This window comes from Etheostoma cragini, chromosome 10, assembly GCF_013103735.1.
Source record: "Etheostoma cragini isolate CJK2018 chromosome 10, CSU_Ecrag_1.0, whole genome shotgun sequence".
Lineage (NCBI taxonomy): Eukaryota > Metazoa > Chordata > Actinopteri > Perciformes > Percidae > Etheostoma > Etheostoma cragini.
Genome location: NC_048416.1, coordinates 19,104,315 through 19,129,545, shown reverse-complemented (window position 1 = coordinate 19,129,545; position 25,231 = coordinate 19,104,315). Strand labels below are relative to the sequence as shown.

The window sequence follows — 25,231 nt, the reverse complement described above, 5'->3', positions numbered from 1 at the left end:
GCGTAGCTCGTCTGGTGCTAAAATCCTCCTCTCTCACATTCCAACAAATCCTACCAGGAGGCTGGGGAGTCTGTCACACCACTCCAAGGATCCACACGGCTCTCTTCACCCCCCTCCCATCCCCCCTCCTCCTCCCCCTATTTTGTCGCCCGGGCCCAATCGAGCCTCTGACCACTCTGTATCATATTTTATCCTCACATATGTATACATTCACACATTAACATGTAAAGAGGTCGACCATTACAGGCCTGGTACGATAAGAAGCCTCAGGGGGTGCAGGTATGACCAAACAGCGTCAGACTGCTCTTATGGAAAGGAACCAGGGGGGCTTAATTGAGAGAGGTGGCCTTTACTGACACTCCAGTATAAGAAATTGTATTCGGTAAACACTGGGCCAAATCATGGGGGACTGTACAATCCATTTTTATCAGAGGAAGAAGAAATAAGAAGCTTTTTGATTAGTTTCACCACAGCCCGCATCAGCCCATGGTGTTGAACAAAAACACTGTAGCCCAATCTCAATCCAAACATGCACTGCTCAGACCCATATTCCAAGGCTCCCTGTGGGCATACAACCCTGAAATGGACAGTAAGTGTAACTGTGATTACACACAAAGCACAAAACCAACAACTGGATCATGGGCTCTACGTGACATCTTCCTCTCCAAACACTGTAGATAGTCTTTGAATTTCTGAAGCACGCTTTCTTTTACATCTCAAAGTGGTTCATCTAATAAGAACAATCTAATTTATTTTACACTGTGCTCTCTCCCCATGTCTCTTTCTCGCTGTCTTTCTGCCTGCCTTCTGTTTGTTCTAATGAATGACTTCTTAGATGAGGTGCTGCTGTGAGGAGGTCACGGGGGGGCTTCAGAATCACATTATTGTTAATGATAATAAAAAGAACAATCTGTGCTAAACCTCTTGGATGTCTTGTCTTCTCTCCCCATATGGAATGAATGTTTTATCTGTTATTGTTTTGAAAAGCTTTACATGTTTGAATTGAAGTCCATGCAATTAAAATGCACATTAAATATGGTTGTGTTATTTTTTTATGCAGACATTTGTATTGACAAAAAAGGCTGATAAAAGGTATACAGTAGTGCACCATCTGGGTTACAAAGTACACCACCAAGCACAACATCAGGCTCCTCTTAGCAACATGGTGCAGCATAATAAAGATATATTCCCTGTGGTAACATTAAGTGCACAACGAATGCACAGAACAATCAAACTGCAAACACAAGTTCTAACTTTGACAAGAGTAATGCAGGAGATGGGTTTTATATTGAGGTGACTTCAACTTTTACTGACAAAAGTTTACAGGAGTTCTCAGCTTTTGGTCCAACTCTATTCCATCTAATTTAATATAAAGCAATAAGGTGGAATATCGTTTTACAAACAAAGCTGTCGCAGCATGCATTTGATAGATGCTTATGTTTACACCAACACTAATAAGCACAGCATTTTTACTACTCAGTGAAATGGAAAAAACATTGAAAGAGCTTTAGAAAACGTTTTAAACTGAAAACATAAACATATTCCACACAATAATGCACCTTGGAGCTCCAGACAACTATGAACAAGTTCCATATATACAGGTTTTCAACCCTAGTGCAAGCTGTCATATCAACATCTACTCAACACCAAAGTGTTTGCTGGTGGTGTTAACATGGATCTGACATTCACAAGCCGATCATCAGTGACTTTACTCCCCGCCACCCCAGAGATGGAGTTCCTGGCTGTCCTTCCTACGTGGAAGGGCAGCGTGGCGTCCCCAGACTCATTGGCAGTGTAGCTGTCACCCACAGGATGGGAAAGTGGCAGGGTCGATGGCTCCGCGGTGTGGGTCCTGGCAGCATCCGGCCCTTCCTGGTCCGGTGAAAGGTCAGGGATGGGGAGACGGTCTCTCACTGCATTGATCGAGGGCCAGCCCTCCATTAGCCATCGCCAGAGCTGAAGGTCAGCTAAGGCCAACGGATGGGTCCTGTGTGCGCGTCCTATGGAGTGACTTATTCTCACACCCAAGGAGTGAATCCTTGTCACTTTGGTCTGTACTGCCACCTACTCCAGGTGGCCACATGACAATGCCTGTTCCTCTCAGAATATTGGACACCTCCCAGTCTCGCTCCAATGTTGTTCTTTTGTTTGATGTCAGCCACATTATGCAACATTGTTGCTTTTAAGAGATATTACTATCTCCTGCCAAATTAAAGAGCCTTCCTTTTAATTTTTTTCTAACAGAAATTGCTCAATAAATGAGCAGGCCCTGATTTGCACTGATGATCACAGAGAAACACAATTGCATTAAATTGCTCACCCAGAGATGGTGCACCACATCATGCTCATCACTAAGTGGCAACTACTGCCTGGTGTGGTTTACAATAATGCATCCTAGCTGTGAAAAGGGGGATAATTGTGGTGCTAAATGCTGTAGAGGCTGACAGGATCCATTTCTTGACTTGTCAAGGGCAGCAGTGATGGAGAGGGTTGTGCTGGGGTCTACACTCCGAGGCAGATTATTATTTGCACCAACACCCAGGCACACATGTGGGCACATAAGCACAAACACACACACACATAGGCAGACAAAATCAGCCACACTGCACATAGAGATGATTGTCTCTTGCCTCTGTCAGGTTGTGCTTTTTCTCTCCAGCCATGGAGACCTCATCCTGGGAAATTGAGCAATTTCTGATTGAAAACAGTGGCGGTAATTAGAGCGCACACTATTTGTAACCACTTGGCATTGCATTAGTATGCAAAGCTGGCAGCCAGCTTATCTTGGGGAAAACGTTTGTTTCCTTAATTGCCCTCTTAGGACAAAAGTGAAGGGGGTGGGTGGGGAGGGAAGAGAGTTAAAATGTTAACGTGCTGCAGTAAGAATGGAACCTGGTGTGTTGAGGGGATGTGACTCCCTGAACACAGGGGTTAAACTCCACTAATAGGCTGCATACAACACACATGGGCACACACATAGACACACACACACACACACACAGACACACACACATACACACAGGCACAGAGTAACAGTGAAACACTCATACGCCCACATATGGGCACACACTTTTGTTGGCACATGGGCACATGGAGGCACAGACAAAAAGACAACTATGATGAGCGCACACATTCCAGGACACACACGATTAGGTACAATAAACTCAGACAGACACACTGTATCCTGTAAAATTAGACATGTAAAAATAACCATTTCCCAATGAATCAAACAACCCTGTCTTTAAATAAAGAATCTATTAAGGTGAAGAGCGGGAAATTAGCTTCATTCTAATAGTTTTATAAATACATACAGCACATATCCCAGAATTCTCAAAATGATTTATTGAATGTAAAGTTTTCCCTTCATCTGTATCATTAAACATGTTAAATCTGTAAGCTCATTCTTACCTCTGGCACACTTCTCCGTTACTTTTCGAGGGGAGGAAGAGATGAATCTTTCATGTCAAATTCTGCATTGTTTTGCTGGAAATCTTCTTTATATCATGTCTTCACAGTAAGATGCACATGGACATCTTAACTGGAACCTGATAGGATCAAAACAGAAATGTTCCCACATTGAACTGTTACTTTTTTCAGTAAAACTAGGATTCAGGTATGCAAAAAATGCTATTTTTTTGCACCAGTGACACATTCTGCATTGTACTTTGAAGTACTTGCTGAATTACTTTGATTTCCCCTGATGTTGGAAGAGGCTTTATCTCAGAGGAGCAGATAGTGAGACATTCTCATTTTCACAAAACACAGAGGAACTGTTGTATAACTAAGACTTATGCAAAGACACGTGGACATATTTACTTTTAATGGCCACCTATGTACATGTATGGAATCATTTTTTTTACAATAATCAAAATAACAGAGAGTTTCCTGATTTTTGTTGTTGTTGCAATTTTCAGAAAGTAAATGCATCTTTATTGTTGCTCCACCAACAAAGAATGTTGAAGCATCATGCAACCATAAATGAAATGGCTTGTATATCTGCATGTTGAAGACAATTTCACTTAGTTCCAATCTTCCTAATGTAGTAAGGAGTGGGCTTTTTATGTCTGTTTTGCAAAAAAAAGAAACAGAAAAAAACATTTAATGAATTATAAGAAACTGGGATGACCCGTTGAAATGCGCCCCTCTTTGAAGAGGTTATAACACCACATGTTGAAACTCCTTTCGAAGTCTAATCCGTTTACTCACAAACACACACAAAGACGCAAAATCATTTCACATTAAGCAGAATCAAAGTCAGTCAGCGCGAGCTTCTGGGCGATCTAAGGTCTAATTGAAAACACGACAATTTGTGATTGATACATATTTTAAAAAATAACTGAAAACGCCAGTGATGCTAAATGTTTGTTTTTATCATAATTATGACAATCAAAAGTGCCATAAAGAGGTTGAACCTAATCGTGATTGGCCTAATCGAAATGTGACAATTAGCTACAGTTTGGATGAAGTGAAAACAACAGGAATTAGTTTTTGCACTGTGTGACAACGGGTCAGTGGTAGACAATGACAACAAGATATCTAACAGGGTTTGATGTCAAGATTGAGCGTCTGAATACACGTGTTTACAGTTTAGCTTATGTATAGGCTACTTAATAAACCAAAATAAATAGCTGCCCGGTTTAAATTACACACAGCAAATTATTATCAAAATAATAAAAAAAAAACGCAAACGAAATGGCTGACAAAAGTGAGGGAAAACACTTGTGTGAAGAAAAAAAAAGTTTTCATTTCTACATTTCAGCTGAAGCAAAATGAACAGAAGCCCCGATGCTACAGGTGATGGATGATGACCACGGATCGCCCACAGTGGGGCCTGTAGGCCTGCTGATGTACTTTGGCTACTCAGCTTCCCATAAAAAAAATCTGCATTAAGACTATTTTCAAATCAGCTTTACTTTAGTCACTAAAATATTAAAAGGGTCATGATTTTACATATAGGCCAGTTCTATATTAATTGGTTCCCGACTAAATAAAGTTTCCTCTTTCTTCTCCTAAATCTGTTGCATCTCATATTCACAATAGGGCAGCAGTAAAGTGGAGAGAGTAAAATTAGAGGTTTTAGCATATTACAAGTTGATTAAAAAGATGGGACTGCGTTCTGCAAAGTTTGCAAAAATAAAAGTACAAAATCTTAAAATATAGTCTCTTCAAAAACCACCTGACAGGCACAAGGGACAACTGACCGTGAAAATCACACTTCCTTATTAATCCTAATTATTTGGATGAATCAAATGATGAAGATTGATTTAAAGATAGGACACGTTCTGGGAACGTTTTAATCAGCCACGGCTAATAAACCAGTCGTTAAAATTGTCTGGCTTAATTGGTCCAAATACCGCAATTATTAAGAGATACGTGCAAATGTTTATATTTACACCTCGGAATACAGCATGCACGCACTCATGTGCACACGCGGCGGGTGGGCTATGAGATTGTGTGCTTGTGGAGGATTGTGCAACATGGTCACATTTCCTGAAAAACCTCATGTCACTCAAATCAATCGTTCATGCGTCTGTTGATTATTTTTGATTCGATAATTATCAGTGTGCGGTTCAGCAGTTTGCTAAACAAATTCCAGGCGTGATGTGATGCGTTTCAGACATCAACAGGATGTTTCTTCTTCTTCTTCTTCTTCTTCTTCTTCTTCTTTTTCTTCTTCTTCTTCTTTGTGAACTGTAACGGAGGGCTCCGACTGAATTCAGTGTTTTTTTGCATTTTGCCAAACAAAAGCTGAACCAACTCAGTGATGAATGCTGTGTAACTTCAAAAGGAGTCCCCCCTTTAGATCATCTCCGGCTGAAGGTTCGGGAATGTAAGACTTCCTTAAAGTTGTTAGGGCCAAAATGGCTTTAGGAGAGCTGAATCAGTGTCCGTGTGTACACACCACGTGCAACAAAAGCAGAGGCTAATCCACCTAATTTACACAATGCACAGAGCCCTGTTTACATGGGATATACCCACAGAGGGCCTCTGTTTCGTCTCCGCTACATTTCAGACCGGACGGAGGTAGCTACTGTTTTTTCACTCTCTCACATGCGATTGAAGACAAAGTGAATGAGCACACAATCTGCAAAAAGCAGTTTTTTTCCACTTATTGCCAATGATCATCCTTTCACACCCGTTTCATGAAGCCACTGCTCATTAAGATAGATAATTCTTAAGACATTTGTCGGAAAGTCTACTCCGCGACACATCCAGTAGCCTATATTTACAGGACTGTGTAACTAGGCCATACTCAAAACAATTCTCAAAAGTGACGAATAGGCATATCACAGGTTTGACCATCCACTTATTGTGTCCAGACCTTTTTTTCCTTTCTTCTTTTTCTTTACTAAAATAAGGTCTAGGCCTTCACTGACAGAACTTTCGATGCAGCACCGGAACACATCACACATACGAACAAGGAAGAAATAACCTAATGGATTATTCTAAATGCATGTATATCCCGAATATTAGGTGCACTTGTTGTTTTTGAATGCATAGCTAGCTTCTTAAGCCAAGACTCTGTTATGAGTCTAACTTGATTGAATTCCAAAATACATCTATTTTTGTACCATGACTTTAAATGCACCAACGATCTAGCCTATAGTATAAACCAATTCTTGACAGCATTAAGCCAAGTTTAAGTCACATGGTACTGTAATATTAACGACATGTGTTTGGCCTTCATATTTGTCCATCCCCTGTTTATGATTTCCATATTAACCTCAAACTAGTGCCAATCAGTTTTCCAAACAATCACTCTGCATGTTTGTTTTATTTGTTATAATTATTATTATTATTATTATTATAATTATAATTATAATTATTCTCATTATTATTATTAGTAGTAGTAGTATTGTTATTATTATTATTATTATTACACATATACACATACACATACACAAAATATATTCCCATGATTTCTTTTTGTGTGGTTTTAGAGTAGGATACACACATTTTCTATGGGCAAATCTATTTTAACAGATTATACAGGATTTGTATACTACTACTACTAAATAAACACAAAAATAATGAAGCACTGCATTTTCCTGCGATTATAAATTCATATTCAACACAGAGGTTTCCGATTTCTTTTCGTTTTCAATGAACGCATCCAAAAACTATTAAACTCCAACATGTAGCCTACAAAAAGATAACAAATCAAAAAGGGTCTCCGTTTTGGAGACTTCTTCAAACTGTCTCTGCGTTTAACACTGAATGTAGCATTCTCTTATTTTATGTCTTTTCAGCTCAATCATCTATTGACTATTTAGGCAAATTAAGAGTTCTGCCAGCTGCGTCTTTTTTATTACTTTCATTACAGTTGTAGATTTCCTGTTTATTTGGCTTCAAGCCCTTTATATCTTCCCCGTCTGTAGGTGCGTTTTACTGTTTCCATAATAGCATTTTTTCCAGAAGGGGTAATTACTTTGCCACAGCCAGGTACATTCTGCCGCTAAATTGAAATATTGTGCTTTAATCCTCCCTAAATCCCAATTCTCAGGACACGGAGATGTGAGCGGCGGAGGAGTCATGTGGAGCTGCGGTTTCTCTTCAGGTGAGCGACGCGTCGCAGGGGGGCGGAGGATCTCCTCGCGCCGTCATAAGCATAAAACAAGATTAGGCTAACAGATCTTTATCACTTAGCATTTCCCCCTTGCAGAACAGCTACTCCGCAATCTCAGCTTCTGATAGAAAATGTTACATAATGAGCAAGAAATTAATTGTTTTTTTAATGAATAAGTCATAAATCATCTTCCCTGCCTGTTTATCAGTGGTTTTATATCTTTAAGAAAAGAGCAGGTGAAGTTGTTCATGCAAAGGCAGTGGTAATAGGTACTTGTTATCTTTGTTTATATGATATTTGAAGAAGAAGAATAGTTTCTTATTAAAAATAACATCTTTTTCTTCCTATTAACAAAAACAAAAAGATCACAACCAAAATCTAGATACCAGTTTTTCTAGCAGGAGTAATAAACTGGCAGAAGTTTCAACACTCTTCTTCTCATGGTGCTGCCTGAATTTACCTTCCCTTCCCCATCTTTAATTTGTAGTCACCAGGAATAAAAGGCTGAGTCTCAGCTCTGGCAGCGCCCATGTCACTCTTTGCAGGAGTGGGTGACAGAGAACAGCAGAGGCAGATAGCATGCTAAAATCGCTTCACTAGAGACCGTAGATCAAAGTCGACCAAACCTCATATTGAGTGAACTTTTAAGCCAGAAAGACTGTGTGACATCAGAACACCTAAAATGTGACTGTCATGTTTTTCAAACTTCGCTGAACACAGCCTCAAAGACTTGAGAAGTATCCAATGGTGTGTTCAAACGCACACACACACACGCACGCACCCACGCACGCACGCTTGCACACACACACACACACACACACACACACACACACACACACACACACACACTAAGATTAGCAGTCTTTGTCTTACAGGAACCTCAAAGACCAATTAGAATGAGAGATGGGTGTGACGAGTTTGTCAAAAATAAGATGATAGATATCACTTTGGCAGTGAGCAAACATGGCTGGGGATTTCACTCAAGCGTAGTCATTGACAAGGCACTGTCAGAAAATGTGTCATCTTCAGCAGACCTGCCAGTTGACAAGGATGCAGCTTGGGATTGAGACTGATCAATTCCCAAACTGCCAACAAGACATGGCTCTGATAGTATTTTGTGAAGTAAAAAAGTACTGCTTGCTTGGGTATATTGTCAACTTTTTACTTACATCACAAGACTGAAACGTCCCAAGATACAGGAATGCGAGACGATGTGCAGCAAATTTCAGCAAAAAACAAAAAAACAGTTATATTTATCCATGGTTTTAAAACGGTTAACTTTCTGACATTTCTGTTTGGACATACAGAAGTGTTATATTTTGAACAAGTCTGGTTGTGTTGTTTAATGTACACCAATTCAACACGTCTAACACTTGAGCTAGTCTTCGGCCACAATTTCTAAAGTGAAAGCCGATACTCAAAGCACTTTCCTGTTCAAAGTAGTTTCCTGTTGTGCTTTGTGACCACAATAGTGTCAATCTTATACTTTCAAAGCCTCATCTCCGTGTCAGCTTTGAGTAGCTGTCTATACATGTCTGCGAATAGAGTCTAAGCTTTTGATGGCTGGTCTGAAAGCAGTTGGGAACATTATGAAAAAATCCAAAAAGCTTAAACTATTTCTATTGATTTGGCTGCACGTGAAATTTGACCTGTGGTTTGTGAATTTGCTTTCATAAGCAAAAACTGTGTTTGATGGTTACAGAAACTCAGAAACATATAAAGGTACTAGGCTAAACAGCATCATGGGAGATAGAGGAAGGAAATTCCCCATTAGCAGCAACTGACAAAAGGTTATTTCTAAATCTATGGATACCAACACTCAAGTTTGTCTCACACTGCATATTAAGCACCTTTGCATGAGCAGCATGTAGTGTCAACATTTGCTGCTGCCAGATGTTAATGTTTGAGAAGCCTATTAGCTGCTTTTCTTTCTTCCTACAGTTTAAAACCAACCAATACCTTTTGCTTTTGGAGACTTGTAATGGCCATCAATTAATGGAAATAAATCAACAGATAAAATAAAAAAGAATCAATAATTGTAGCCCAGCTTTTAAAAGTAATGCGTAACACTGTATTTCAGTTTGAGATGATTGCCTAAGTATTCAGTTTCTACCACCATGAATCATGCATTCTTGTCTTCATTTATATCATAGTCTAAGATATGAGGTCTGTAGACATGTTAGAGGAAAAGCTCTTAGTTTTGTCTTAAACAATAGCCATTTGAAAAGCTGCGTTTGAAGCCATGCCAAGTGATTGGAAATAACCAAATGACAATAACCAGATGAAAAGAGAGGCAATCTCAATAAACTTTGTCATTCAACTATTCAAGGTTCAATCATATCAGAGGTGTTTTGCATAACTATGAGACCCTGGTTCTAATCCTCAAAGGGTTTGGGCGCTACTTGGCTTTGCACTGTAGTCATTCAAGGTTTCAACCCGGTAGGAAATATGGGCTGCCATAGCAACACAAAGATGGCCTCTAAAGGCTTAGCATAATTCTTCCCTAATAGAAAAATAACAGCGGTAAATCCCGTCCTTAGTGAACTGGCTTATTTGACAGAGGCAGACTCCCACCTGTGAAGCACATAGTCACCACACCAATGCGCTAAGACTACGATAAGATGGAAAAGAGCCCATCTCTGGATGGGGATGGGCGGCCTAAGCTCAAGCCAAATTCTTTCTCCTCTCTGAAGCTGAAAACAGCCCACAGTGTGTCTCTGGCTAGCTTTAGTTGTTTAAAGCTGGACAATATGAGCTGTCAAATGAATCCTACTCTCTATATAGCACTTAACTTTGAAGTGCTTAAGTCATACTCTGAGAATTTTTTTTTGGCATGAGTAGATAGCTCATATTGGATCGTATCTCAGCCAGTGAATTGTTTTTACTTCAGCTCACTGGTTTTATTGTTCACAGGATGTTTTAGTGGTAGTAATGTGGCATTAGGATGTTGTAAACCTGCCTAGTAACCATTACTCTCCCTTCTGATTGTGATCACAAAACATGTGATCCTCCTCCCTTTACCCCTCCTCCTGCTTTGTTCCCAGGTACCACAGAGATGGATTCTTGTCACTGTGTGAGTTGCATCAGGATGATGAGCACCGGGGAGAGAATAAATGGAGAGAATAAATTACCGCCACACTTTAGAGTGGGAGGCATGTAAGTATCAGCTGCTACAGCAGTGCATTGCTCTCTGCTTATGGAATCACTAATGAGTGATATCCAGCGATGTTGCAGCCATGGTGATTGAGTTAAAATCAAAGGCTTTATGAAATCATTACTGTCAAAGCGAGCTATACAAATGAAATGACTGCCTAACATGGCTTTCTGTGAGAGGTATATGGTGCAGTTTTGTCTCATGCAAAGGCTGAGATAGAGAAGCAGAGGGAGAGAGAGAGTTGTAATCAAGAAACGCAATGCTTTCTCTGCTGCACACCTGAGTCAGCCATTTTTAGCTCGACTGGATCTTGACTTTATTCACTATTTAACAGTTAGAGCCTTGTTGTCCGGCTCAGACACTGCGTCTTGCTGTCAGTATCTACTTGTTTTATTAAGCTGCATTTGAATGGTATTTCAGCCCGCCGTGATGAAGTTCTGCTAACAAGGGGTGGGGGAAAAAAACCATACAGCATAGTTTTGCGACATTTTCAGTAGCAATACTGTATCGATACACAGGCGGCAAGTATCAATCTTTTATTATAAATGTGTTGGTCAGTTTGTCTGCTTGACAATCCCGTTTTTCAGCAATAGAATTGAAGTGATATGAACAAACAAAGAAAAGTCCACAGATGGACATTTGTGGACATCGTTTGAAATTGGAAAAAATTAGAAGTTAAAAAAAAGGTTATAAATTGCAATATGTCACAGAATATTGCAACATGTTTAAAATCGCAACAATATCTTGGCATAAGTATCGTGATGATATCGTATCGGGAGACGTCCGGTGATTCCCACCCCTACTGCTAACCCATTCCTGACTGTGTGTAATCTCAATCAATTTTTTTTCCTGTTTCATAGCATTCAAAAGCATGTAGTCAAGATGACTGAAGAACTGAAAGCTAGATTAACATTATATCATGATGTCCTCTCAGCTCAGGGAAGAGAAAGCCATACATTTTTGGTTTGTTGTTAACCAACACTATGATACAAAAATCATAAAAAGCTAAAAATAATGCTTAATATCTTATTTTCCTTAAAGACAAATTCTACCTATCTTAATATCTGGCACTTGTGGTTCTGATAAATATGAGGGTGATGTATTAGAACTTTAAAAATAGTTTTTTGTCATGGAAATTAACCAGCAATCTTTTCTTATCAATTCATCTTTTTGCTGTCGGGCAAATATGCAAAATGTATATATTAATATTCTATTCTTCCCAATGTATTAAGACTTACTCAATGTTTTTTCCATCAAAAACAATATCTTTGTCTTTGCCCTTTACACATTGAAATCCTGGCAATGAAAGCCTCTTCACTGGAGCCTATATATACATTTCCCGCGGCTTGCCTATATTATGGAGTGATTCGCAGAGGTGTCTTTTCATTAAATAGGCAATGACATCCATAATGGCCATATGTGGAACTGAATCTATTTTATATTGTAGCCTTAGTGGCTAGGTATGGAGTAATTAAATCAACACTGGCCAATGAGGGGTCAGAAGGGAATGCCACTGAATGTCTGCCTGGAAGCCTCCTGTTTCAGTCTTACGCCGAGCACCTTCATACATCAAAGCTTGCCCCGCACCATGTCTCAAAGATTCACATCTCCAGGAAAGAATGACCACTGCTGAGATATGGGCACCTCTGGCCTCATTTACGTGCATGGTCCCCTCCCCCTCTCCAGGCCTCAATCCGAGGATAGAGTGGCTATCTGACGAGATCACACAGTGAGGTGCGGGAACTTAAAGGCAAAGAGTTACTGTGCATCCTACTTGGAGTGTTAAAAGGGTTCTATTAAAACACGTTCAATATGCCGGTCAGGGCTTTCAAAGTGCTGCATACCCTCTAGTCCCGGCAAACTCAAAGGGCATCAGTGCACATTCAGTGAGGGGAATCTGCCCCCCATTAATTTAATGAGTCCAGGGTATTAGTATGCCATAGCCAGCTGCAAATTCTCCCTTTTTCATCTCTGGTTTTTAAGGAAAGATCCACCAACTTGGGTGTGACAAAGGAGAGCAGGGAACGAGGTGCGCTCATCTAATCTGAGATCAATTTCTCGCCGTCAGTCCTCAGAGGGCAATTTCCAGTGGTTAAGATGTCTTTGTGCAAGCTTGAAATCCAGATAAAGAATGCAGAGTGGCACGTTTAGGGTCACCAAGAGAACTTTGCAATCTCTTAATCATGATTGCATCCTCAGAAAACAGGCACAAAAGTTGTAAAAGAAATAATAATGGTCAGGGGATTGGTGCTCTGAGATTTATTTGCATAACATATTCGGAAACATGCTGTGGTCATTATAACACTATGAGTTTTTTAATTTTTTTCATTTAAATCTTGTCTACAGTCACACACAGTTAATTAGCTTGGTAAACAGCGATGTTGCTTTCTAAAGCTCTAACACCTGACTTAAAGAAGAACACGCAGCCTGTCACTATACAATGAGCTGACATGCAACTGACAGTCACCTGTAAGAGATTACAGAGACAGTGGAGTTTGCCAGGGCCTGTCAACCAGGAAGTAGCAGCTGCTGGAGCTAATTAAAGGCATAGCAACATTGTAACATAGCCCAGCTCAGGGCCACATCAAACGCTCCTCTTCATGCCAGTCTGGAGTCTCATCTCTGGGTTGTTGAGGCCCTCTGTGACCTGTGCTGGAAGCCTGCTGGGCCCTAGGCCTGACCCCTGAGCTGAGAAGTGAATTTGAACGGGTCGGGATCACTGTGGGGTGCACCTGGAGCAGACTTACCTGCGTCTGTGTATCTGCATACCAAAACGTGGCCATGCGGTTGTGTAGGCGCGGTTGCGTGGACTCTGACCTGCACAACAAAGCGAAAGAGAGAGCCTGGGTGAGAGGTCAGGAGGAGACAGGAGGCTCAGGAAAAACACACGTAGGATGCATTGGCTAAACATGATCAGAGGGACACATATGGCTCAGCTGAGGTAGAACCAGATGCCCTCAGATGTCCTGGTGAAACATAAGCTCAATGTAAACAGTACTCATTGTGTTTAAGTTATCCTCAATTTGGCGATAAGCTTCAATTAGGAGTCCATAACGCTGTGTTTATCTGGTTATCTCCTGATAAAAAATAATTATATTTGCCCAGTTACAAATTAAAAAGCTCTTTCTCTCAGAATAAGAGTTCAATCATATAATAAGCACTCTCGCTGAACAGAAGTACCTGAGGCCCACAGAGGAAACATTCCAGCCATTATTTATAGCCATTATTTTTTGTGATAAAAGATAAAAGAACGAATAGTCGACTCTCTCCAGCCCGTCTGTTTCTCCTCTGAATCTGGATGTCAGTTGTAGAGCCTGTGTGTAACTAACCAGAGAGACATATCCGTCCAAACCATTAAGAAAACTTTGCTCAGATGCAGTTACAACGATAATATAGCAGATAACGCTTCTGCGTACATATAAACTGCAATTTGTGTTTAAATCTTGCACCACCATTCTTTGATTTAGATTTTTCTTCACCTTCTGATCCAAATGTTTGCCTGTTTTCTTACTTCAAAGTCTGCTTTGAAGAGTCATAATGGCACGACAGGGTTGTTGATTATGATTACATTGGTGGCAGTTGCAATAATGATTCAACATTGAGTCTAAAAGGACTGTGGCAGAAGGGTGTGGGCGTTGTCTATGTCCAATCATCTGGCCCTGTTTAGTGGAAGGCTCTAGGTGCTGTTTCGGGGCCCCGCAGCCACATCTAGGAGGACATCTGCAGTATGGCACCATGGCACGTCTCCCCGGGGAGTCCCGCTGCAGGACATGGCCCACCTGAAGCAGGTCTCTGTTTCTACCTGCCACACACAACGCTGACACAACGTCACCCAGGGATGCATGTAGGCAGACCTGTCTGCCGGCATGTCACTGTCAGCCGAGACAGACACCCATTTCCCACTGTCTTCGAGAGGCGAACACAGCACATCTGACATATGCAGAGAGCATGATCAAGTCTGCACCCTCAAAATAAAGGATTGTTTTTTTCTTGTCTGCTTACTTCACAATAGTAGTGAAAAATCCAACGCGTGTTGAATATTTGTTGGATATTTTGTGTGCCTGTCGAGCAGTAGGCCTGGACAAAACGAGAAAGGCCTTGACTGGATTTCGGGGGCCTAATAACATTTGGCCACCCTGGGCAGCCCGCGTTCTCTTGTTGTGTAAAATTGAGTGAATGCAACTTTCCGCTTCACGTCTTCATGGCTTCATGCTCAGAGTGACTGGCTGTGAGGGTCTGAGTGCTGTGTTCTTTCAGCAGTCATCGTGTGGTCTCAATCTCTTTACACATTTCGCTGCCAGGCTTCTCTCTACCAGGCCTCCCCAAACTGTGTAATCAGCAGATGTCTTTATAGAGCAGCCCACTGCCACATGCACACCCTGCATTCTTTGCCAGTTTCATTTTGGCAATATATAATTTTTCTTTTAGAATATTATTATTCTTTTAAGCCCAGCAGCCATGTTGATTTGGTTCTTAATGTCGCCTGGGGTTGCAAATATCGCTTCACTCAGCAGTTTGAATTCATATGCCTGAATGCTATATCCCAAGTGTACTTAGGTTAGTCCATTCTATTATACCACAGACCTGCTGATTTAAACAAACTGACGTAAAGTAATTCAGCTGAATCCCTTGACCTTCAGAAAGACAAAGTCAAACCAACTGAGCAGGCACAAGGGCTCAACAACCATTATTAGTTTCAGTTATATGATATTATAAGGAAAGAAACCAAGGACTCTTCTTGCCTGAATTACTTCATACAAAGACACACAAACTATAACAAAACGCTGAATTATTGCACAATAATGATAATGAAACAACAGAATGATACAATATAATGATACCTAAATATAACACAGACAAGCAGCCATGCACTGAGCACTCTTACACTTTGGCTACTAATACTTTTCTTCTTTTATTTCAGTAGAATTTTGAAAGCAAGACTTTTCTTACAAACAAAGTATATCTACAGTGTGGCATTGTGCATTTACTCAAAGGGAAAGTTCAGATTTTTTGAAGCAGTGTTAATTATGCATATTCAGTCATAGTTGGTCGGCACATCCCCAGTTTGGAGAAGAAAGTAGGAGCAACAGCACGGAAGCTAAGCAATGTATTGCTGTGAACGGAGGCACACAGCAGTAGTGTTTTATTACCTCAAAAAATCAATATCTGTCATATTTAGAATATTTTCACTTTGCCATCAGGAAAAACTTTCTGATGGGTACTGAATCCAGTATATACTGTATATACTGTATATAACTATCTAGGCTCTCTTCAAAAACTACTAGAATCCTTTGACCAGGAGCGTCGGACTGAGGACCCAGGGCCCACATGTGGGGAGGGCCCAAAAAGCTAAAATGAAAAGATGTGGATGTGGGAAGGGGCCATTAGAATATGTCTTTCTACAGGGTCACGAATTTTGTGCTACACCCCTGCCTTTGACAAAAACAGTAAGAACACTTTGGTTGTTAGTCTACCACCTTGATTGATCAGTTTATTTGTGTTATTGTTTGAATTGGGTGTTTTAAAGGGTAAGTTCAGATTCACCAAGGTCACCAACACAAAGAAACTCACAGATTGAGGCAGTGGTAGACCAGCAACTCCTTCGTTCTGCAAGGTAAAATTAGTTTAGTTAGTTTAGTTTAGTAGTCTGGTGGCTTTAAAGAGAACATAGATAACGCTTGATGGCAAGGTGGTCTGGTTTCGCAAGTGGTGAAAATATAGTTTACACTTAAATTGATATTGATATTTTTAGGGGGTCTCTTTTTTAGGTGGCTACGTTTTGCTGCTCGCCCCATCCACAGCAGTACATCGCTTTGCTTCTGAGCCAGTATTCCTGCTTGCTTCTGCAAACTGGGGGCACGTCGACCGCCATCTAGTGTAGGTACAGTACCTCATAGATGACAACTCCACTTGTCCACAAATCTGAACTATAAGTCAGAAACAGTTTTCAAAACTAACTTTTCTGGTCTCAACAAGGCCCCGCAAGCCAACATCCATTCATACATTATGGGCATGTGGCGGCGTGTATTTCTGCCCCGCCAGGGCACCATCAGGGCATCAACATGCCAGTGTTCCTTGTCTGTCACCATCTTCAATATTGTTGCAGAAGGCGCAGACTTGTTAAGGGTTGGGTACTCGTGAAATGAGCTGTCAAAATTAGCAACGTTTCTGATTTGCTTAAAAGGCTAAATGGGTCGCACGCCGCGGCAACAGTTAGAACCAAGAGGGATGCAGGGATGTTCGTCACTGAGAAATTGTTCATTATTGCATGTTATCACATTGAAAAAATGTTTTACGTTTTGTTCTCATTACCATCTGAAAAAATCTGTCAGTTATAGGAACTAAATATTTTTCATATTAAGTCATAAAATAGTGTTGTTACTTCTATCACTTAAAGTTTTAACCTGACCTTTGATGGCGATTGTGTTAATGACAACTCCAAGAATTCTCTTTTTAATGACATGGAGATAGGAGTGTGTGTGTGTGTGTGTGTGTGTGTGTGTGTGTGTGTGTCATGAGAGGTGATGTTAGACTTGTGCACTTGGCAAGCATTTTCTTCGCTCCATTTGGTGACAGATTGGGTTTAAATAACATTATATCTTCACAGTTGTGACTCACAAGCCTCAGCGTTGCAAAGTCAGGGTGAGGTTTAACACTTCAGATGAGGACGACAGAGGACCTGGTCGCCTCGTCTTTTAGTTTATCACTTTCGGCTGGGCCTAATCTGGGACTCAATAAAACAAGCCTTCAACACTTACTGTTGTCAATCAATTCAGCCAATCCCATTGTTTCTTACTATTCACTGCATATAGTGTTTAGTGATAAAAATGCTAAAGACACTTTGGTATAAGGTCCAACATGCTTTAAAAATATAAGTACAGGTGAGCAGCTGACATTTCAACTGAAAAAGGGTTTGCAAAAGTTGTAATGTATGCAGTAAATTGAATGGCACAGGGGCCAGGGATTGGATGCCTGCGCTACTCTAATTATTGAATGTTGCATTGTGCGTTGCTAAAGCTTGCTGAATACTACTTAGCAACCATGCTAACAGCAGCGCTATAGTTTTTAACATGACTTTGATTTTTTTTCAGCTGAGGTCATAGCACGGTGTGTCTCCTCTCTGAGCCCCAGGTAGGAGCCCATGCCAGGGGATCTTTTTTAATATCGATGCTCCGACCTAGAAAAGCTCCTCAGACGGTAACATTGCGTTAACTCCCCATGCCAGTGTATGTTACCGTCGGCCCTGCCCCTCTCATCAGCCATGTTTGTTTTTGCTGGTGCTATCAAAGGCTATCTGCTTTACAGCACCTCCTGGTGCTGCCCTAGAGGAAACTTTTCCTTCTGGAATAAAAATTGCAGCAGACAGATTTAGAGGTAATAACAACTGTGTGTTTCACAATGTTTCTATCATTCTGTTCTTTTATAATTTAACAAAATGTTGTTTACTTTTGCTGTCAGGATCCAGGATCTGTCTGACCGTGGGGCTTTTAAAAAAGATGTGAGGATTTGGGTGGTGGATTCATTATAGACCGACTTCACACACCCAACAGATACTTCCTGCTCATGGCTGTTGCCCTTTAACTTTTGTTTGGCTAAACCTGTAGCTGTATGGCAGATGAAGCATTAACTGTGACATGTCTTTTTTAAGCAGTGAGTGTGGTGTACTTGTTGTCCAAAAAAGATACACCGGAAAGTGGCCTTTGCACTAAAGCTTTGCTTACTCTCTGCTTTGGTGCACTTGTTCCGTCCTGAGCTGCCTGTCCTTCAAATCAAGGGCTTAGTATGAGGTGGAGCACAGAGGAGGGATAAGGGCTGTCACTGCTGCTGCTGGGGTGCCCACGCCAGCAGTGCACAGAAATTAATAAAGATGCACACTGGCAGGACCCTGCCGACCAAGCAATGAGATGTCACCATAAACAAGCTGCAGGACCTTGGAAGTCAACTTCCTGGTTATATAATGCAGACTCTTTTTTTGTTTTACTGAAAGGAAGATTATTATTATCAGACTCAAGTGTACTGCACCAATCTCAGTTTTGAAAAACAACAATTTTTATGTTATTTATGAATTCCGAAATTAGAGACACCAACAACTTTGTTGAATATTGTCCTATGTTTTTTTGTTTTTTATGTGTTTTTTACAATTAGGCCCAATTTGCATCACTCTGCAGCAAAGATTGCACATGTTGTCTCGTTTAGATGCTAGCTGCAAATATGTGTTTTTACAAACACAAGCCGAGCTAAAGGTTACTAAATCTCCTCACTTTGTCAGATGCATTTCCTCTTTCAAACTTGCACGTCAGAGTCCTTCAAATAAGTATCAGCTCCAGCACTAACATGTGTAGGGGTTACACATCATATATCATGTATGTCATCTTTCGTAAATTTTGGGTGACATGCACCAGAACAAAAAGTGATGCATGGCAGCACTCAGCTCAGACAGAAGTGTCATGATGTGATGTGTCACAGTGGCAGGACAGGTAACGACATTGTTGACAATTCTTGATCCAAAATATACATCAGCAATCAAAACAGAGTACTGATAAATAACAAACATGACTCAAGTGTATCTCAGATATGTTTGCATGTCTTCAAATTTAAATCTGTTATAGGGTGCAGAAAAGCAGCCAGCAAAAAGTCTCAGTCCATCAACATAAATGTAAAAATGTACATTAAAATGTATTTAAATATCTAACAATCTCTAAACCATTATTTATTAATTTTACTTTATATTTATATATAAATAATTTTGAAGAATTTAACACAAAATATAATTTCTCAGATTGCATAAATTAAGGGGAAAAGCCTGAAGACCAAACAGCAGGAATAACACCAATGGAACTAAAATATAACGGTGCTTTAATTTGACCGTGTGAAATTGGAGCGCCTTTAAAGAACATCCACAAAAACCTATTCCCTATTAATTTCTCGTCGATTGTGTGACTCTGACATGTCCCTTTTGTACACTAGAATTATGGCCAGGCTCCTTTAAGGTACGTTTAAAGAAATATGTGACCAGAGCCTTCAGGTGAATCAATTTAAGTCGACAAAATGAAAGTGGGGCCTCTGTGATATAAGCAGGCCGCCTACTTCTTACATTGGATTTACTTACAGATACCGATACTAACTTCACAATACTCTCAGTCACCATCATCATCATTATCATCATCTCTTTTTCCTAGAAAACATTCAGAATATCTGTTGTTAAACCAAACACATGAACACATTTTATTGTTCCCTTTTACTTAAGGGCCGATAGTGTTTTTTTGGAGAGAAAAAAACACGGTAATAACGAAAAACATTAAAATATTGCCACAGTGTATTAGAAATCGGAAACGATAAAATTTTGTCCGATGTTTTGTTGTTGTGTTGTTTGACTGTCCATTAAGTAGTAGTCCAAAACAGTTGACTTTATAATATATGTGAAATTAAGATTAAACACACAAAAATTCATTTTATAGTCTTGTTGTAATTTAAAGCTAAGGGTTAGGGTTAGCGTTTGTGGATTTTGTTTAAGTACATTTTAAGTTTTGGTCAAAAACTTAAGGAATATCATCATAAGGAAAATTTGTTTTATTCTAAATGTAGGCGTAGATAAACAAAAACAAGTCTCTTTCAAGGTACAAGCCATAATAAAAAGCAAAGTTTTTTTATTCTAGATTTAAAAAATACATTCAAAAAAGGTATTAGCATTTTGAGGAGATAAGTAAAAGGGCTCCTTTAAAAGAAAAACATTGAAAAAATATTGCTAAATTTACAATTTTACAATCTCACTGTCAGCGAGCACAGGTGTTTTAAAATGTAAAACCTTCATTTTAATTCAGTGTGCAGGAACTTGGTTGTGACCGCGTATACACACCCAAATACTTTTCACTAAAGAGAAATATTTGATTAATCACAGTAATCACAGTTCTAAACTGACATTATGGTTTTAATCGTAGTTTCAGCAGATGGAGAAAAGAAAGTTATACGAGCATTGTGAAAAAACTTTTCCAGCTGATGTCAGGCAAATGTATCTGCGAGAACAATCGGAAAGTGATTACTTTGTGTTAGTTTAGCTGTTTGTTGAAGGAGCCATCTGCTTGTGCGTTTCTTTGTAATTCTTTTTAATTGTTTATACATTTGCTAAAACTTCATGTGCAGCATCAAAAGACAATGAAATTCATTAGCTCTCTATTTCAAGGTGGCGTCTAACTGGCAGAAGATTCTTTTATTTCAAGTCTTTTTATTTCTTCAAGGGACATTGTCAGGAATGGGAGGCTCTCATCAGAATCTAATAGTATGCAACGACAAATAAGAAGCAGAGTTTTTGATCAAAAACTGTGAGTCAAATCAGATGTTTCTCCTAGATTGAAATGAGAAACTTCTCTCAGTTTGCAGAATGAAAGGCCACCATCTGTTTTTCGTATGTTTTGCAGAGAGGACATTGAACTGTCAGCAGAGTCCCGCCTTCTTATCAGGACACCTCGACTCACCCACAACAAAAATTTTCAATTCTATCCCAATCATTTGTTTGGTATTTACATCAGTGGGTCAACTGTATTAAAAGTGCAAACAATACACATTTTAACAAAAATGGTGTTAAAAAAAAAATCATTTTAGTTTTTGCTAACTCTTGCAGGTCGCTGTAATTTAGTATTTTATCATATAGTTGTTTAAACAGATACCATACTCATTTTAATTATACTTTAAAGCTTTATCATTCTTTTCTTTTCTTTTTTTCTTTCTTCCTTTCTTTCTTTTTCTTCATTTATTTTCATTCTGTTTCTTTCTTTTGCTATCTTAACTTACTTTAAGAAACTTTACCGTTAATGTAAAAAAAAATGTATTCACTTCCATAATCTACACTTTAAAATTTGAGATCAATGGAAAAGTATACTGGGAGAGAAAGTTACCAATCTTATCCTTTAAATCTCGATTACAAAGAAAAATATCTCTCACAGGATTTTCCAAAGTAAACGCATAGGGAGAAAAAAAAAAGTTAAAGACAAAAATGTTAAGGCTTTCCTGGTGTCATACTAGGAAAGCTTTTAACTGCAAAGACTCTAACACACTTTCATATGAAGCTGTCACATTTTACTCATCTCATAACTCACAAATGCTGGCTGAAAATGTTTAAGTAGTCACTCATTCTAGTGCTGCAGTCTGGTGAAGTGTGTGCTGTTTCTTATTTACACTATCAACATTTTGTGAATAGAAACAATCTCATTTAAACTCTCATTAAATTAAACTATTATGCATGATTTAAAAGTCAATTTGCCAGGAGACCTTTAAGAGTGCACCGCTTGTATAACACAGCACATACTGCACATCTGAAAGAATGTGAACTAGAGAAGGCGAAGTGGGTTTTAAGCTGCTCAAAACATGCTGGACGAATAAAACATGCTTTCAAACAGCATTCAAAGACTATGAGATCCATCTTCTTCTTCCCCTGTTAGCTTAGCAACAGCGGCCATTTTGTCTGCATTTGCATTGGTCCAAACGTCTTTCTCAGGTCATGCCTCAATTCTATGAAATTCCACTCGGGTGATGATGATAACATCAATTTCAAGACATGTTGCAGCAACGAGATATCTTAATTTGCGCCTTTAACCAAGACATATGCTAGAAAATGTGGATTATATCAGGCAAGCGTTGTGCATGTTCCACACAATAATGCTTTCATTTGCTGCACCAGACAGTGTTTAGTATTAACCACATGGCCGTCACACACACACACACACACACACACACACGCACATGAAATAGGATGAGCTGTCCCTTCCTTAGAGTCTTTGTCAACCACCCACTGCTCCCAACGCACACATACGTAGAACCAACCACAGGATGTAGAAACCCAGCTGTCCAGAGGTCACCTTGGCATGTTTACTTGACTGGAGTGGATGCAGAGTGTTGGAGTGGACCACCGCCATCCACAACAGCTCACCTACCAACATGTGTTCAGCTCTCATATCTTACTGGATCCTTAGGCACGCTGTATGGGTAAGTAGCACAGTCTGTACTTTTTACCCAAGTCGGCTGCACCATAGAGGAACAACTGAGATGGACAGACCTGCTGGAGACTGCTCTCTCTTACGTCTTTCCACTCTTTGAAAAGCTGTAATTTACATACACGCCATCAATTAGTTATACTATGACCAATTAGCATCTTCCTTTACATCTTCCTTACTTTGCCAGAATAATTCACAGGAAATCAATACATTTTTAATCTAGTGGAGATGGATGTTTTTTTATGTATTAGATCTTCTCCACATTTGGCATCTTTATGAAACAGCAGCTGAAAATGGCCGTCCAAATGTACAAAGATCCATGGAATAAACACAGTTTTAACAACTGAAAAATGCTGACATGTTAACTGTCTCTTCATTTCAGAGGTTTATGGGCCTGTTGTCACTTCACAGGCAGAGCCACCAATCCTGATCACGCTTGTTCGCACCAGGTACCAATTCAGCTACTGTATGTTGTCACAGACAGCTCTGAAAACACACAGACACTCACCTCTGCACTGCTGAGACACACCACTCTGGAAACACTGGAGCTTCATCTGGTTCTGGTAAGGTCCAACATGTCCAGGTTACTAGCACAGAGCGGTAAAAATACTGTCTGGGGGTGAGGCTCAGACACTAGGCTTTCTGTGTTTCAAGAGAGCTTCCCTGACCACCCTGGTAAATATAAGCGAGCAAATCCTTTTCAGGTTGAGAGTATGACATGGGACTGCCACATGAATCAGTGCAGGCCCAGCCCGGCACAGGCTGGGAACGCCATGGGAGTGGTAGGCGGCACTACGGTGAGGTTTTTGGGGAAGGATTATGGATTGAGACATACAGCTGGGAGGCTAAAGTTAGACTTTTCATTACCACTTCGAGGGGGTCTTGGCTACCGGGAAGCCAGTCAGATTTGTGAAGACCTCTTTCTCCCCCTGGAATGGTTGTAATTCTGCAGGCACATTCTTCACCTGCAGACAATTGTTTTTGATTTGGCAAAAACAATTTGGTGAAACACATTGGGAAATGATGTTTTTTCTTTTTTTCTTTCCATTTTTTTTTTTGCCAATGGAAGAATGAAAAAATAAAGTAAAAAGAGAGGGCATTGTGAAAAGTCCTCATTCACCAAAAGACCAGAGAAAAGAGAGAGCAGTATGCCCCCTTCTGGCTCTTTTCTTCTCTCCCTCTTTTCTTCTCCTTTTTTCCCTGGCGTCTGGAGATGTGAAGAAATGTCTTTTGATCAGCGCTGACAGAGCCTGGGCCATGTGAAGAGGGTGGCTAGCGGGATTCTGCCAATCCATGCAAGGCAAAAATGTTCCTAATAAGAGAGTAATAAGCTAACGAGTGCTCGGTATGTGTGTCTGATCCACATTCTGGGTAGTGTTTGTGCCAGCACACCCAGTGCCTTCTGACGTGTACCCGACTCTCATCAGTCTTTGGAATGTTTGCCAGGTCACTGCATTTCACCTGGCCAGTCCCATATGCTCTCACCAATGGTGCAATAGTCTGAAATTTGGAACCTCGTGGGTACAACAAAATAGAAAGTGGGAGCATTTCTATTTCTGATTTTACACACATTTCAGTATTACCAATGTTCAGAGTGTACAATATGTTTCGTATTTGCTCTGCCGAAAATATATACGGATGGAAAACTAAAATGCAAGGGTTGGTTTTGAGCAAAGCAAATTTGTCTCACCTTGCCCACACAACATCAACTTGGGCTATTTCCACAACTGACTGCTTCCATTGTATGTTTGTGTTTGAAGTGGTCACATATCAAAGGGCTCTGTCTCTGCAGGGTGGATTCCCTGGTACTCTGTAGTGCACAACAAGGAGATAGTTACCTCTGACAGCTTCTCCATGCAGCATCCCAACCCAAATAAACACATCACCTCCACTGCAGGGGGAGGAGGAGGACAACAGCACAGCTGCCAGCCCCTTTCTTTTTCCTACCCAGCAGCAGCACCAGCCAAGTCCACAGTGCTGCGGGGCATCCCAGGCATGAACAGGTGCTCTGTTGGTGGAGTTGGGCCTGGTCTTAGGCCTGAGTCTGGGCTTGTGCTAAGTGCTGGATGTGTGAGGGCTGTTGAGGACTGGCTGGCCAGACTTTAATGGTGTGTTGGTGAGTCCTGGGCTCAGCGCTGGTAATTATGGTGGGGAGAAGGCGATTAGGCAGTACTGAGCTGCCCAGCGAGGGGGACAGGCCCACGCCCAGCAGGGAGGGGAGTCCTGCCACGGGAGGGACCAATCAAGTGTAAAGCAGAGCGCAGACCCTGGGACTTGGTTCAGTGGGAAAAGGCTTGGCCACTGGTTCAGAGCGCCGCAACTTTCACGGATTAGTAGAGACACTATTCTGAAGACTGAAAGGGGGAACACAGCAAGGAGGCAGCATCAATGCATGCGTGCACGCACACAAACACACAATCACACAGTCTCTCTCTCTTTCCTTTTCTCTCTCTCTCTCTCTTACACACAAAACCCACCAACAGCTGGGAGGAGGGCTACGGCCTTTGCCATATTACTATAGCA

At 40.5% G+C, this 25,231-nt stretch overlaps 1 long non-coding RNA gene across 1 annotated transcript; it reads right to left on the bottom strand.

The window, feature by feature from the left end:
- Positions 1-1,034: 1,034 nt before the first annotated feature.
- Positions 1,035-23,534, bottom strand: LOC117951835. The gene is made up of 4 exons (XR_004658259.1): positions 23,217-23,534; positions 13,469-13,538; positions 3,409-3,545; positions 1,035-2,502 (listed from the first exon to the last, which is right to left on the bottom strand). It is a non-coding gene; the product is annotated as an uncharacterized LOC117951835 (long non-coding RNA).
- Between the last annotated feature and the right edge of the window lie 1,697 nt (positions 23,535-25,231).